The sequence below is a fragment of the Macrobrachium nipponense genome, chromosome 43, assembly GCF_015104395.2.
Source record: "Macrobrachium nipponense isolate FS-2020 chromosome 43, ASM1510439v2, whole genome shotgun sequence".
NCBI lineage: Eukaryota > Metazoa > Arthropoda > Malacostraca > Decapoda > Palaemonidae > Macrobrachium > Macrobrachium nipponense.
The window spans coordinates 39,152,528-39,167,527 of record NC_061104.1 but is presented as its reverse complement, the minus strand read 5'-3'; the positions used below and the strand labels follow the sequence as shown (position 1 = coordinate 39,167,527).

General features: G+C 37.9%; 1 protein-coding gene across 2 annotated transcripts in view; it reads left to right on the top strand.

Moving 5' to 3' along the window:
* Positions 1–15,000, top strand: part of LOC135213672 (ankyrin repeat domain-containing protein 50-like) — a 161,298-nt gene that overhangs the window by 75,177 nt on the left and 71,121 nt on the right. The window contains exon 2 of one of the 2 annotated variants that reach the window (XM_064247735.1): positions 1,321–1,358. The exons of the other annotated variant lie outside the window; for it this stretch is intronic. The gene's annotated coding sequence lies outside the window, so the exon portion shown is untranslated. The remainder of the gene's footprint in view (positions 1–1,320; positions 1,359–15,000) is intronic. 2 annotated transcript variants of the gene reach the window in all.

Here is a 15,000-nt window from a genome sequence, read left to right as displayed (position 1 = left end):
TATTCTGTGGAAGGTATTGAATTTTAAGTCTGTGGGCCCTGTGGCGGGCTTGTTCCATATGATTGATAAATAGGGTTCATCTTTTGAATAATAATAATAACAGTAATAATAATAATGATAAAAAAAGACCCTGTGCCTTCAGGAGTCAGCTGCATTATTGTCTTGCAATTGCAGCTTCCGCTTTTGGAGGGCTGTCACATCCGGTCTGGCGTTCTGGCTTTCTGGAAAATTGATTACTTCGCAGACACCGCCTGCCTGCATGGGTTGGGCTCATCCTTTTACTTACTGTTCAGTCCATAAAAGGTCATCATACGGTGCTCTCCTCTCTCTCTCTCTCTCTCTCTCCTCTCTCTCTCTTCTCTCTCTCTCTCTCTCCTCTCTCTCTCTCTCTCCGCGTGTGTATTATTAAAATTATATTTAAGACAGAATTTTGAATTTTGCCATTTCCCCTATTCGTCTGTCCATTCGTCCTATCCTCTGTCCATTCTTCCCCTTGTCTCTATACCTGTCCCCTGCCCCTTCCCTCTGTCTGTTCCCCCCATCCCTATTCTTTCTCCCCTGTCCATTCATTTTCATTCCCGTGTCTCTTTTCCTCATTCCCCTGTCACTTTCCCCCATTCCCTTGTCAATTCTCCCCTGTTCCTTCCCCATTCTCCTGTCCATTCCCCCTTGTGCCTTTTCCCTTTACCAATTCCCGTCTCTTGTCACTTTCCCCCCATTCCCCTGTTCATTGTCCCTTTCCCTATTCCCCTGTCCACTCCCCCAGTTCCCTTGTCCAACCATTCCTCCTGTCCACCTTTTTTTTCCCTTTACCCTTTACACATTCCCCCCTGTTCCTTCCTCATTCCCCTGTCCATTCCCACCGACCCTTTCCCTGTCCATTATCCCTTTCCCATTCCCCCTGTCTATTGTCCCCTTTCCTCCTCCATTCCCCATTCCCCCTGTCCATTCCCACCCAATTCCCCCTGTCCCATTGTCCCTTTCCTCCATTCCCCCATTCCCCCTGTCCATTCCCACCCATTTCCCTGTCCATTGTCCCTTTCCCCATTCCCCTGTCCATTCCCCCGTGTTCTTGTCTCTTTCCACCATTTCCCTGCCCATTCCCCTGTCCTTTCCCCCCATTCCCTTGTCCATTCCCCGTGTCCTTGTCCCTTTCCCCCATTCCCCTGTCCATTCCCACCCATTCCCCTGTCCCGCAGCATCGTAGCGTTGACGGGCATTCTCACGTTTAATGTTAATTAGACGTCAAACGGGAAAGGGCCGTCCCATTTCGCGCCCCTTTTGTTCTCTGTCCCTGATGAGTGATTGTTTTTGTTTCAGAGGCGATGCGACGGACTCCCGGGAATCGAGGGTGCCAGGTAAGCAATAAGAGGAACTGAAAAAGTATGATAATGATACAAAGAAGAAGAGTAGTAAAGAAAAGGAACAATCTATCTCTCTCTCACTCTCAAAAAAAAAAACCGATTGAATTTTGAGTACTGGTTTGTCTTCTTTTTCTTCCCCTACATCATCTTCATATGTAGTATGCGTGTATGTATGTATGTATAGTGTATCTGAATAGATGTGAAATATAAATACGTAATATAGGTATATGAGTCTGTGTTTGCGTGTGTATATTATATATATATATATATATATATATATCTATATATATATATATATATATATGATATATATATATATATATATATATATATATATATATATATATATATATATATTATATATATTATATGACTCCTTTTAAATTTATTTATTTTTTATTTAGTTTCTATTTAATTGTATTACGGCGTCGATAACCTAAACGTTGTGACGCGAGTTTTAGTAGCCATAAATCAATCAGTCAATCAATTCTTCTTCTTCTTCTTCTTCTTCTTCTTCATGCGACGTTTGTTGTGACAGGAGCATCGGTCGTCCGCATGTGTATGTGCGTGTCTTTGTTTTATTTATTTTACCTGTATGAGAGAGAGACCTTACCTTACCTTACAGACCTTACAGTTCGTTCGGGTTGCCCCAGGTCCCTCAGTGTGAGGCGCCCTCTAATGTCTACCAGAGAGTTGCTAGTACATCTTCCGGTATATTTTGCATCTTCCAATCTTGGATGGTCTGGGATGCAGTTTAGATATTTGTCGAGCTTATTCTTAAACACATCTACGCTCACTCCTGATATATTCCTCAGATGAGCTGGCAACGCATTGAATATAGACGCTGCATTATCGATGCTGGTGCGTAGTGGATTAATGTCCTGTGTGCTTTCCTTATTTTTTCCTGGTATAGTTTTGGCACTATTAATCTACCTCTGCTTGCTCTTTCTGATATTTTTAGTTCCATGATATTTTCTTTTATTCCTTCTATCTGTGTTTCCATGCCTGAATTATCATGTAGCGTTCTCTTCTCCTTTCTAGAACTATATAAGGTTTTATTGTAGTCTTTTCCCAGTAGTCTAGGTCCTTAACTTCTTCTATTCTAGCTGTAAAGGACCTTTGGTACACTCTATATTTGTGCAATATCCTTTTGATAGTGTGGGTACCATATCATATTGCAATATTCAAGTGGACTACGAACATATGTTTTTATAAAGCATAATCATGTGTTCAGCTTTCTTGTTTTGAAGTGCCGTAACAACATTCCATTTTTGCTTTACATTTTGCAACAGAATTGCTATTTGATCATTGCATAACATGTTCCTATTCATCATCACAACACCAAGGTCTTTAACTGCTTCCTTATTTGTGATTGTCTCATTATTAGGTCCCCTATATGCATATAGCTTTCCTTCTCTGTCTCCATAATTTATTGATTCAAATTTATCAGAGTTAAATACATCCTATTTACCTCTGCCCAATCTTATACTTTGTTAAGGTCTCTTTGTAGAGCGTTCCTATCTTCATCACAAGTAATTTCTCTACTTATTCTTGTGTCATCAGCGAAACTACTCACTAACGAATCCTTAACATTACTGTCTATGTCTTCAATCATAATAACAAACAATATTGCAGCTAGCACGTACCTTGTGGCACCGGATATTACCTTGGTTTCATATTTCTCGATTTCTCACGTTTGCAATAACTATCTGTGCTGTGTTAAAAATTCTTTTAACCATCTTCCTACGTTTATCTACGATATTGTGGTTTTCTAATTTTCTTTGCTAATATATTATGGTCTACTTTGTCAAAAGCTTTTGCAAAGTCTAGATAAACCACATCTGTTTCATTTCCGCTTTTCATATTTTTGAATATGTTCTCACGGTGGACTAACAGTTGGGTTTGTGTACTTTTTCCGGGTACGAAACCGTGTTGTCCTATATTAAACAAATTATTTTTTATTAAATGTTTCATAATATTTTTCTTCATTACCTTTCATACACTTTCATAATAATGTGATGTTAGACTCACAGCCTATAATTACTTGCCTCTAGTCTTGATCCACTTTTGAAAGTAGGGGTGATATATGCTATTTGTGCTCATCATAATCTTGCCTGTATCTACACTTTGTCTTAATAATATTGCAAGTGGCTTTGCGATAGAATGAACTACTTTCTTTAACAAAATAGCAGGGAACTCCATCGTCCCTGCAGCAGCTCCATTTTTAATTTCATTAATTGCCTGCATATCAGCTTCATTATTTCTATGTCGCTAAATATTCACTATTTTCTTCCCTTACTTCTATATCATTATCTTCATTATCTATTCTAGGGGTGAATTCTCTCTTATATCGTTCTGCCAGTATGTTGCAAATTTCCTTTTTTTCATTCGTTAATCTCCCTTCAATTCTCAGAGGGCCTATTTCTATTCTTCTTTTATTCATCTTCTTCGATATGAGTATAATAGTTTGGGTTTTTGCTTGATATTTAATAGGGTTTTTTCCTTCCATTCCAAGTCCCGTTTTTTCATTTTCTTTTGATTGTATAATCTTTTGTTCTGCATTTTCTATCTTACTTTTTAGTTCTATAACTTTCCATGCATTTTTTTCTTTTGCAAGACCTTTCTCCACTTTCTGATTTCTGGAACAAGATCCTTCTGTCTCTTGGTATGCATGAATGATGTTACTTTTCTTCTTCGTTCGTATATATTTTTCCACTATTTTCTCCAATATTTTATATAATATCTCCGTATTTACCCTTATGTCGTCACTTACGAAAATGTTATCCCAATCTTTGTTTAATTCTTCATTAATTTCTGACCATTTTATATTTTTTACTGTAGAAGTTGATATTTTCCATATCCTTCCCACTCATTTCTTGCTTATCTCTATTTTCACTTGCTTTGGAATGAACTGTTAATTCTATGACATTATGGTCTGAAATACTCGCATATAAAACTATTATTTCTTTAACATAATTCATCTCGTTCACAAATACTAGGTCTAAAGTATTTTCCTTTCTTGTTGGCAGGTGATTTATTTGTTGAATGTTGTATTCTAGTAGCATATCCTAATAGCTTTTCAAATTGCCTCTTATCTTCTGCACTACTATTACTCTCTGTTTTATATGTATAAGTACAACCACAATCTCCTATTCGTTCTTTCCATTCTACGAAAGGAAAGTTGAAGTCACCCAGATAGGAGAATAGTCCAGTCCTTGTGATTTCTACATATATCATCCAATTTTTTTTTCAATTATTAAGTCAACTCTTTAGTATTAGGAGGTCTATATATTACTATGTTCATCAATTTTTCAGATTCAAATTCTACCGCTATTAGTTCACATTCTGAGTTACTATATTTCTCATATATTTTCCTTGTTTTTTTGTCTTTCCCCCCATAATTGCGGTTCCCCCTTGATTCTATTTTTTCTATCTGATCTATAAGTTTGGAACCCTTTTATTTGATCATCATTCCCAGTTCTCTTGGGAATACAGGTTTCACTTATCAAATTCTATTTTCTTGATATCTATTTTCTTTTCAACATTTTGGGTTAGTTCTTTCTAAGTACTCTATTTTTCTTTTGAGTTACTCGTAACTAAACCCTGCGCATCATCACTATGATGGTTTGCGTGTTTTCCTCCTTCATTTAATAATGGTAGTAATAAGGATTTTCCCATGTCTCTTTCCTGTTCTGGTATGTTTTGTTCTTTTTTTCATTTCCAGAAATTCTGACATTAAAAAATCCAACTTTTTCCATAATATTTGATCTTCCTTCATCATAATTATTCATTTTGTGTCTGAATCTGCAATTTTCTCCGTTTCTGCAATATCCTCTTGCATAATAAATACAGTTATTATCTCTTGAGTAGAATTTCGGAGCTGATGCTTTGAAATTTTTTGCTGACACCTCTGCATATCTCATTGGTGGTTTGCTTTTCCTCTTTTACCTGATATTCTTGATTTCTCTCTTTATTTGTTTCTTTCTTATTTTGGATTTTATTACTTGGTTGGTTATTTTATTTGATTATGATCATGGCTACAAGGGTGCATATAGTTGCATTTTTTGTCGAACTTACATCCTTTTCCTTCTTTTAGGTTTTTACATATTTTTGGATGCAGATCTCTGCAATCATCCCCATATCCATCTAAGTATGCACATTTACCATATATTTCATAGTTTTGACATATCTTAGGATGTTTGTAGTAACATCTTTCTCCAAATCTGCAATTCCCTCTTTTCAAAGGTTGCAGATTTTGTCTTTTCCTGTCTATTTTTTTCCTCTTTCCGTCATTGTGTAGATCTGGGTAGAGCCTCTTCGGGATTTGCTTTCTGTTGTCATAAAAAAATCGTATTTATTTCTTCGTAGGTATGCTGCTTTAATTGCCTCATATGTAGTATCAATGAGTATCTCTGCATCCATACGTTTTATCTTGTTCTTTGTTTTCCTTATTTTTTTCTGTCATTTCATTTTTTTTTGTTTTACTCTTCCGTTTTCCTCTTCTTCTTTTCTTCTTCTTCTTCCTCTTCCTCTTCTTCTTCATCCTCAACTAATTTGTACATTCATCTTGATTTAACTAACATTGTCTATCCATGATAGACATGTTGAACAAAAAATTCTTGTATCTTTTCTCAAATCTTGTATTACCTCAGCACACTGTGGATGGGTCGGAATGTTGCATGCAGCACATTTTCTGATTAGGTTTTGTGGATTGACTATGCTATACCAAACCTTACACAGTTTGCATGCTTTTGGCATTCTTTTCCTAATGCATCAATTAGGATATTCACAAGATTCACCTTATTCATTTTCTTTGTCGAATATGTTGGTTTATGTATATTTTCTTTATGAGTCTCTTGACCACTTGGATTTTATTTGGAACTTCTTCAATTATTTTCAAGATGTTTTCATTAGATTTGTTCCAGTTTGAAGGATGATATCCTTCTAATATATCTATGAATGCTTTTTGTATCTTTTTGGTTAGGACTGTTGCTGATTTCATAGATAGAAATGCCAGTTCCCTTCCTGCTACCTCATCGTATTGCGAATCTGCTAAACACGCTAAATTACGCCGACCTCTTCCCGCAGTTGGAACTTACTGCCATCTTGTTCTGATTTATAGTATTACACTTGATAAACTAACTTAGAAGACGCTTTATCCTACTATTTTCACACTAATCTTATCACCGATAGTTCACGAACACTTCTAGATATTTCTCAAATTCTAGTCGTATGTTAAACTTGTGATATCTGTGATTGAATCTGACTTCACGCGGGTACGTCTCACCAAGCAAGATGGCTACTGCGAGAGAGAGAGAGAGAGAGAGAGAGAGAGGAGAGAGAGAGAGAGAGAGAGAGAGAGAGAGAGAGTGTTCACGTTTCTGTTCAGGAAGGTCCCCCCCCCCCCCCCCAGGAACTGAACAGTTCGACTAGACGTGCTTGCCTCCACTTTGGCCAATTTGCTTTCCCCCTCCTCCTCCTCCTCTTAATACAATGGCAAAGTTCGAATCCGCTCTAGAGTAATGTAAAAGTCGGGATGAAATGATTTAGCTCTCTCTCTCTCTCTCCTCTCTCTCTCTCTCTCTCTCTCTCCTCTCTCTCTCGTCTCTCTCTCTCTCAAGGTCTTCAGTCAGTGACTTGTTTAGTCTTGCCTGTATATGACAAATTAAAATCAGGATTTTTTTCACAAATAGTAAGCCACGAATATATAAATCCAATTCACTATACTATGGGAATCTCTCTCTCTCTCTCTCTCTCTCTCTCTCTCTCTCTCTCTCTCTCTCTCTCTCTTTCTCATATATATATATATATATATAAATTATATATATATATATATATATATATATATAAATATATATATATATATATAATAGTATATATATATATATATATATATATATATATATATATATATATTATATATATATATATATATATAATAATATGTATATATATAATATATTTATATATATATATATATTATATATATATATATATATATATATATATATATATATATATAGTGCTTGTTCCAGAGTTTGAAATATAGCTCTGCCATTTGGTTGTGAGATGGAGCATTAGTTGGTCATTTATATTTCTGTAGTGTCCCTGGATCAACTCCAAAGTTAGGTCATATCGTGGCTCCGACTAAGATGGAGAGTTAGTGGATGTTTTTAGTGGGTCGGTTTGGGGGTAGGGGCCAGTGGGGGGGAGGTTGGTCATGGAAAAGGGGTGGAGGGGAAGCGGAAGACTTTGGCACTTCCTCTTAAATTAACGCTGGCAAGGATTAGGCCTTTCCGTATCGATTCCATGGGGGACCCTTTCAGTGCGTCTGGCTGACCTGTTAACCAGGATTACTGGTCATTCCTCCCCAGCAGACCGATTAACCATCCTTACCAGTCATTCTTCTTTACTGACCGATTAACCATCTTTACTGGTCATTCTTCTTGTCTACCTCACCAGTCATTCTTTTTTGCTGACTGATTAACCAGATTTACTGATCATTCTTCTTGGCTGATTGGTTAACTGGGCTTACTGGTCATTCTTCTTGGCTGATTGGTTAACTGGGCTTACTGGTCATTCTTCTTGGCTGATTGGTTAACTGGGCTTACTGGTCATTCTTCTTGGCTGATTGGTTAACTGGGCTTACTGGTCATTCTTCTTGGCTAGCTGACTAACCAACCTTACCAGTCATCCTTCAGCTGACTGATTGACTAGTTTTACCAGTTGTTTTCATTGTCAGACTGATGAACCAGTCTCACCGGTCATTCTTCTTGGCAAACCGTTCGAACAAGCCTTACTGGTCATTCTTCACCATAGCCTCGTTTTTTTTTTTTTTTTTTTTTTTTTTTTTTTTTTTTTTTTTTTTTTGTACCCTGATGTGAATCACTGTAGCCTAGGGTTTGTTTGCCCTGATGTCAATCACTGTAGCATAGGGATTTTTCCCCTGAGTGAATCACTGTAGGATAAGGTTTTTGCCCTGATGTGAATCACTTTAGCATGGGGCTTGTTTGTTCTGATGTGAATCACTTTAGCATGGGGCTTGTTTGTTCTGATGTGAATCACTTTAGCATAGGGGTTTGTTTGTTCTGATGTGAATCACTTTAGCATAGGGTTTGTTTGCCCTGATATAAATCACTTTAGCATAGGGTTTGCTTGTTCTGCTGTGAATCACTGTAGCATTGGTCTTTTTTGCCCTGATGTGAATCACTTTAGTATCAGGTTTGTTTGTCCTGATGTGAATCACTTTAGCATTGGTCTTTTTTGCCCTGATGTGAATCACTTTAGTATCAGGTTTGTTTGTCCTGATGTGAATCACTTTAGCATTGGTTTTTTTTGCCCTGATGTGAATCACTTTAGCATTGGTCTTTTTTGCCCTGATGTGAATCCCTGTAGAATAGTGTTTTTTTGCCTAGATTTGAGTCACTCTTCAGTTCCCTAAAGCATTGTCTAGGAACACTAAGGACTTCCTCTAAGGATATTTTAGTGGGTAGGTAATGTGACACCAGTATGTTTTAGGGTTATACAGTAAAGTATGACTTCCTGCGTCAACAATTGCTGTATAACATGTGATTCGCATTTGCTGATTCGCATTTGCTAATTTAGCTCGTCATAATGGCCCCATGTGAGATAAAGATTAAGTGCAGCAATAATAACACTTATGAGTAAAAGTTAAGCAAGAAATGCTCAAGAAGAAACGTAAAGTTTGTGGAAATAAGAAAAGCAACAGTTTTGCTCATATCATCTAGAAGTCAGAGAAGTCTTATGGGATAAGAAAGTATGTCTTGAATGGTGTTTTAGCTGGCGAATTTTTATAGACTTACGAACAACGAATTCCCACTTCCTGTCACCTACCTTTACATTTAAACAGCCTCCAAGTAGCTACAGCCAATTGCAGATTCAGATTCTCCCAAGAACACACTTTTATCATTCTCTTTTCCTGAGTCCTTCGCATACATTTCCATACCATTGTGGTAAGGAGTATTTTAAGTTTTGTGTTGTGCGTCACTCTGTAGCAGCAAAATCGTAAACCTACGTACAACGAGGTCTCGTTTTTCACTTACTCAGGGAGTAAGCCTGCACCTACTTTGTTGTTATTATTGTTGTTCTCCTTGTTGGGGGTAGGAAAGGTCGTTGGAAGAGCTTAAAAAGGTCTGGAGAAGGTGTTATACGTTGAGTTAAAGCTACATGAATTTCAGGATAGAATAGTTTTGATATATATATATATATATATATATATATATATATATATATATATATATATATATATATATATATGTATATATATATATTACCAACGAAAATGTAAAAACATAAATAATATGCCTTTCATTAAACAGTACAATATATCTTATCTGTTTTAATTTTCGTTGATGAAACAAGCTCTGTTTGACTGTAGATTTGAACACATTTTAATTTATGTTAAAAGTTTGGAGTATAATGTTTACAATTTATGCGTGAAGGCAAAAACTTACGCGCATCCGAGTAAGCAGGAGGTTGGATCATACCTTGTTGTCACATACCTTCTCATTTAAACCAGCTAGCACAACCACTCTTCCATGTTCTCCAAATCCTGCCAGTCGCAGTCATACTGGCATTATTGGTCTTGGTCTTAGTCCCTCACTGGACAAGTGGTTAATTTACTCGCCTACCGATTCAGTAGTCCGAAGTTCGATTCCCTACTCTGCCGACGTGGAGGAATTTATTTCTGGTGATTAGAAATTTATTTCTCGAGATAAAACAAGCATATCTTAATTTAACCAGACCACTGAGCTGGTTAACAACTTTCCTAAGGCATGCCCGAAGGCTTAGATATTTGTATATGGCTAGAAATCAGTTGTTTACCTAGCAACGAGACGTACAACTTATTTTAAGATCCTAACAACAATATCGAGAAATTTATTTCTAATCACCAGAAACAAATTCCGCTGATTCCACGTTGGCAGAGCGGGGAATCGAACTCTGGACTACCGGATCGGTAGGCAAGCACGCAAACCATTTGTCCAGCGAGGAACAAAATTTCTTGATATAATGTGGTTCGGATCCCACAATAAACTGTAGGTCTCGTTGCTAGGTGACTAATTGGTTCCCAGCCACGTCAAAATATCTAATCCTTCGGGCCAGCCCCAGGACAGCTGTTAATCAGCTCTGTGGTCTGGTTAAACTAAGTTAAGCTTAAATTTGACCCGCCATGATCGTTATAGACAGCCGTTGCACGCCAGTCAGTCTGATATGAGCGTGCCAGCAGCGTCAGAAGTCACACGTTTGTTGCCTATTGTACTTTGGCTACTGTGATTGTGTGTTTGTTTAGAGGCGGGGAAGGAGGAGGAGGAGAAGACGAGACGACGGAAGAAGAAGAAGAAGAAGAAGAAGAAGAAGAAGAAGAAGAGAAGAAGAAAGAAGCAGGTGTTACTGAACCCGAATCGGTCCTGTGTCGTCCGCCGACCACTGGATTCAGGTCAGGCGAAAGTAATGTGGCCGTAATCACCGTTCAAAATAATCCGATTCTTTCTGGCGTCCAAATATAACATGACGCCATGAAGTGTTGCCAGTCTTTTATCACTTTATTTTTCTATTTTAATAGTTTTTTTTACGAGGAACCTAAATCTTTTTTCAGTCTCTGTTTTAGCTTCGTTTTCAAGTAGTTTGTTTTTTGTTTGTAATTGCTGACTAAGGGGTCGTCGGGAGGGTCAGATTATTATTATTATTATTATTATTATTATTATTATATTATTATATTCAGCCCCGTAGCGGGGTAATGCCGTCAGTGCATCTCATGCGGTGCACTGTAGGCATTACTTAAGATACTTTGCAGCGTCCCTTCTGCCCCAAGCTGCCACTCCTTTCTTTCCTTTTACTGTACCTCCGTTCATATTCTCTTTCTCTCATCTAACTTTCCTTAACTCTTTCCTAACAAATGTTTCATAGTGCAACTGCGAGGTCTTCTTCCTCCTGTTACGCCTTTCAGACCTTTTATTGTCAATTTCCGTTTCGGCGCTGGATAACCTTATAGGTCCCAGTGCATGCCATTTGGCCTAAATTCTATATTCAATTTAATTCTATATTCAATTATTATTCACAGGATGAAGAACCCTATTCGTGGGAAACAAGCCCAGCAAAGGGATCATTGTCTGAATTATTATTATTATTATTATTATTATTATTATTATTATTATTATTATTATTATTATTAGATTATTCAGAAGATAGGGTTCAGAATTCAAGCTTCCAAAGAATATTATGGTGCCCACAAGGAATAAGTAAGAGAAGGTAAGGGGAAATACAGAAAGGAGAGATCTCAGGTATTAATAAAGAAAATGCATACATTAATAGAGAGAAAAAATGTATTGAAATGCAGGGAGAAAGAACACTATGAGGGTATTAATGCATTGGATCGTCGCTTGAACTTTTGAAGTGTCAACTCTTTGTGTGGATTGTGACTGTGACCATGATATGGGCTTGAGTTGCCCAGTGGTCATTTGGGGATGAGAGGTAACAGTCTCCGTATTGGGGTAGTGCCGTCAGTACACCTCATGCGGTGCGCTGTAGGTGTTACTTACAGGTTCTTGGCAGCCTCCCTTCCTTAGGCCTGTAGATGCAACCGCTTTCATTCTGTTTTTATTGTACCTCTGTGCATATTCTCTTTTGTCCATCTAACTTTCCCTAAAAGTCCCAAAATTCTATATTCTGTTGTATTCTTGGTCGAAGCAGTGCTTTCCTTTTGATCGCTTTTCCATTTGGATGAGATCGGTGCATTGATTCGGGAGATTCCTCTTCTGCATTTGCCATTTTGACTTTAAGTCTTTCGAACAAACACCTTAATATCTTCGGAAGCTTGAATTCAATTGAGTGGACCCCTGTGGTGGGCTTGTTCCATATGGACAGGGTTCATCTCCTCAACAACACAAAAAACAACAATAATAATAATATAATGATAAGAATAATAACAATACTGGAAGTAAACCCTCTTTTAAACATGTTTTATTAAAAGTAATTGCTGCCTCGGCTGCATTCATTTTATGTAGGTTCTTCTCTATTTTCCTAATTATTGTTTTGTCAATGAGAAAACTTTATGAAAATAGAGAAGAACCCATATAAAATGAATGTAGCTGAGGCAGGAATCAATTTTAATAAGATAATAATACTAATAATTTTTGTTAGACATTCCCAATATGAATATTGGCCAGTTACTCAGAAACATCGCTGAGCCAGAGAAGCGGATTATAAGTAAAATAGAAAAAACGATATATAAAATCAACTCGCTTAATTCTGCCATTCTCTTCAGTAGTATTTGCCTAAAAGAGGGTCTTTTACCAAAATAATAATAATAATAATAATAATAATTGCAAGGCTATATTCAAATTACTTTTTTATTTGTAAAGTAAAATACTACATTGCTACATAAAAGTGCTTGACGATAGCAGTTGAGAAAATGTATCTCCCCTGATAGTCCTACCCGCATAATGAGCCCCATTTGGGGGGGGGGGGGGAAAAGAAGAGAGAAGAGGGGGCGGTGGTGTAAGGGGGTGTATTGGGAAGGGTCACAGGATGGTCCGCTACTACTGCTGTTTGGTCATGAACCCATTTATCTGAACTCCCATCCTCTTTGTCTGTGGACTGGGGTGTTTTATGCTCTCTCTCTCTCTCTCTCTCTCTCTCTCTCTCTCTCTCTCTCTCTCAGGAAAAACTCAGGCTCAACGTAAATAATATTTTCGTGAATGTGTTATTTTTAGTATTGTAGATCTATAGCTGTTGTAATTCTCTCTCTCTCTCTCTCTCTCTCTCTCTCATGCAATTAACAATTATAATTCCTCTCAAGATAAGTTATTCTCAAAGTGTAGTTGGTTCGATTTTAAACTATATTAAAGGGTTTAATATTTAGGAATATAATAAAAGGGTGGGACGGTCTCCTACGTTGGTGTAGGTCGTACCTGATAGACGATCTCTCTCTCTCTCTCTCTCTCTCTCTCCTCTTCAGGATATTGCCTTTAACGTTATTATTAGTAGAATGCCTTGAATACGGGCGTTAAACGCTCTCTCTCTCTCTCCTCTCTCTCTCTCTCTCTCTTAGTAAGCGTACCGAGTCTTACACGTTCACATCATCGCTTGATATTTGTTCAGTATGTTGTATTACCGTTTGTATTCTGGTTCATTTTACGTAAGACTCTGTAACGACTCAGTAATGTCTGTTTACCGACTTGGTAATCGGTAACGACTCGGTATTGACTCTTCAGCGACTCATTAATTATTAAGTAACGACTCGGTAAAGACTCAGCGAGAACTCAGTAACGACTCTGTAACGACTTATCGCCGACTCGGTAGCGACTTGTTAACGACTCGGTAGTAACTCATTAATACGACGCTAATGGTGACGATTCGGTAACGTCACATCAACGCCTTAATAACGACTCGGTAAAGACTCAATAACGATCAGTAACGAGTCGTATCGTATCACACACGCGCGCATGCGCAGGAGGTCGTCGCAACCGCTGACAGGCAGCAGAGGAGTTATTTCCGACAGAGTAGAATATTAAAGAACGAACTGTTTCTGAAGTATTATCATGCACAGCCAGACACACTACGAAGGCTCACGGGGATTCCGTTTCACAAGGACGGGTTTTACGAGAGAGAGAGAGAGAGAGAGAGAGAGAGAGAGAGAGAGAGTGGGGGGGGGGGGGTGTTCAAATTCAAATCTTTGTTTACAAGTTAGGCATAAGTGGTAGTAGTAGTAGTAGTAGGAGAGAGAGAGAGTCAGAGCCGATGAGAGAGAGAGAGAGAGAGAGAGAGAGAGGAGGAGAGAGGAGAGAGTAGGCATAGGGTAGTAGTAGTAGTAGTATAGAGAGAGAGAGAGAGAGAGAGAGTTAGGCATAAGTGGTAGTATAGAGAGAGAGAGAGGAGAGAGAGAGAGAGAGAGAGTAGAGAGAGAGAGAGAGGGGCCATTCTGGTAATAATAATAACGATAAGGACTATCATGGAGAGAGGGAGAGAGAGAGGGGCTTTGGCTGAATGATCCTTGTTAACGATCCGATCATCAATGCCAACTCTCTCTCTCTCTCTCTCTCTCTCTCTCTCTCTCTCTCTCTCTCTCTCTCTCTGAGATCAGTTGTTGTGTAAACAAGTCGACACAGAAACACATCCGACTTGGCTCTGTGCTCTCTCACGCAAAGCATGCTTGACATGAGTACCCTGTGGAAGGCGAGGAATCTCTCTCTCTCTCTCTCTCTCTCTCTCTCCTTTCACTTGGGCTATAAAATTTATACCTAAATGATGAATAAAGATTTAAATTTAAACTCTCTCTCTCTCTCTCTCTCTCTCTCTCTCTCTCTCTCTCTCTCTCCTGAAAGGCATAACAAAAGTAGACAGTAACCTATTCATATTAAACGAAAACCAGACAAAAAATAATGGATGGAAACTAGAACTGAAGAGATACAACACATCCCATTGTGGGAACTTCTTTACATACAAGATATGTGACACATGGAATAAACTGCCACCAGAATTTGTAAACAGCAACAGTGGGAAGAGTTTAAAAAGAAAGATAGGCAAAATTCATCAGGACACTGTGAATGCACAGTAAAAACTCTGCTCCTACAGATAAAGTGAGCACGATGTTTTCCTCTTAGGAATGAACTAACAA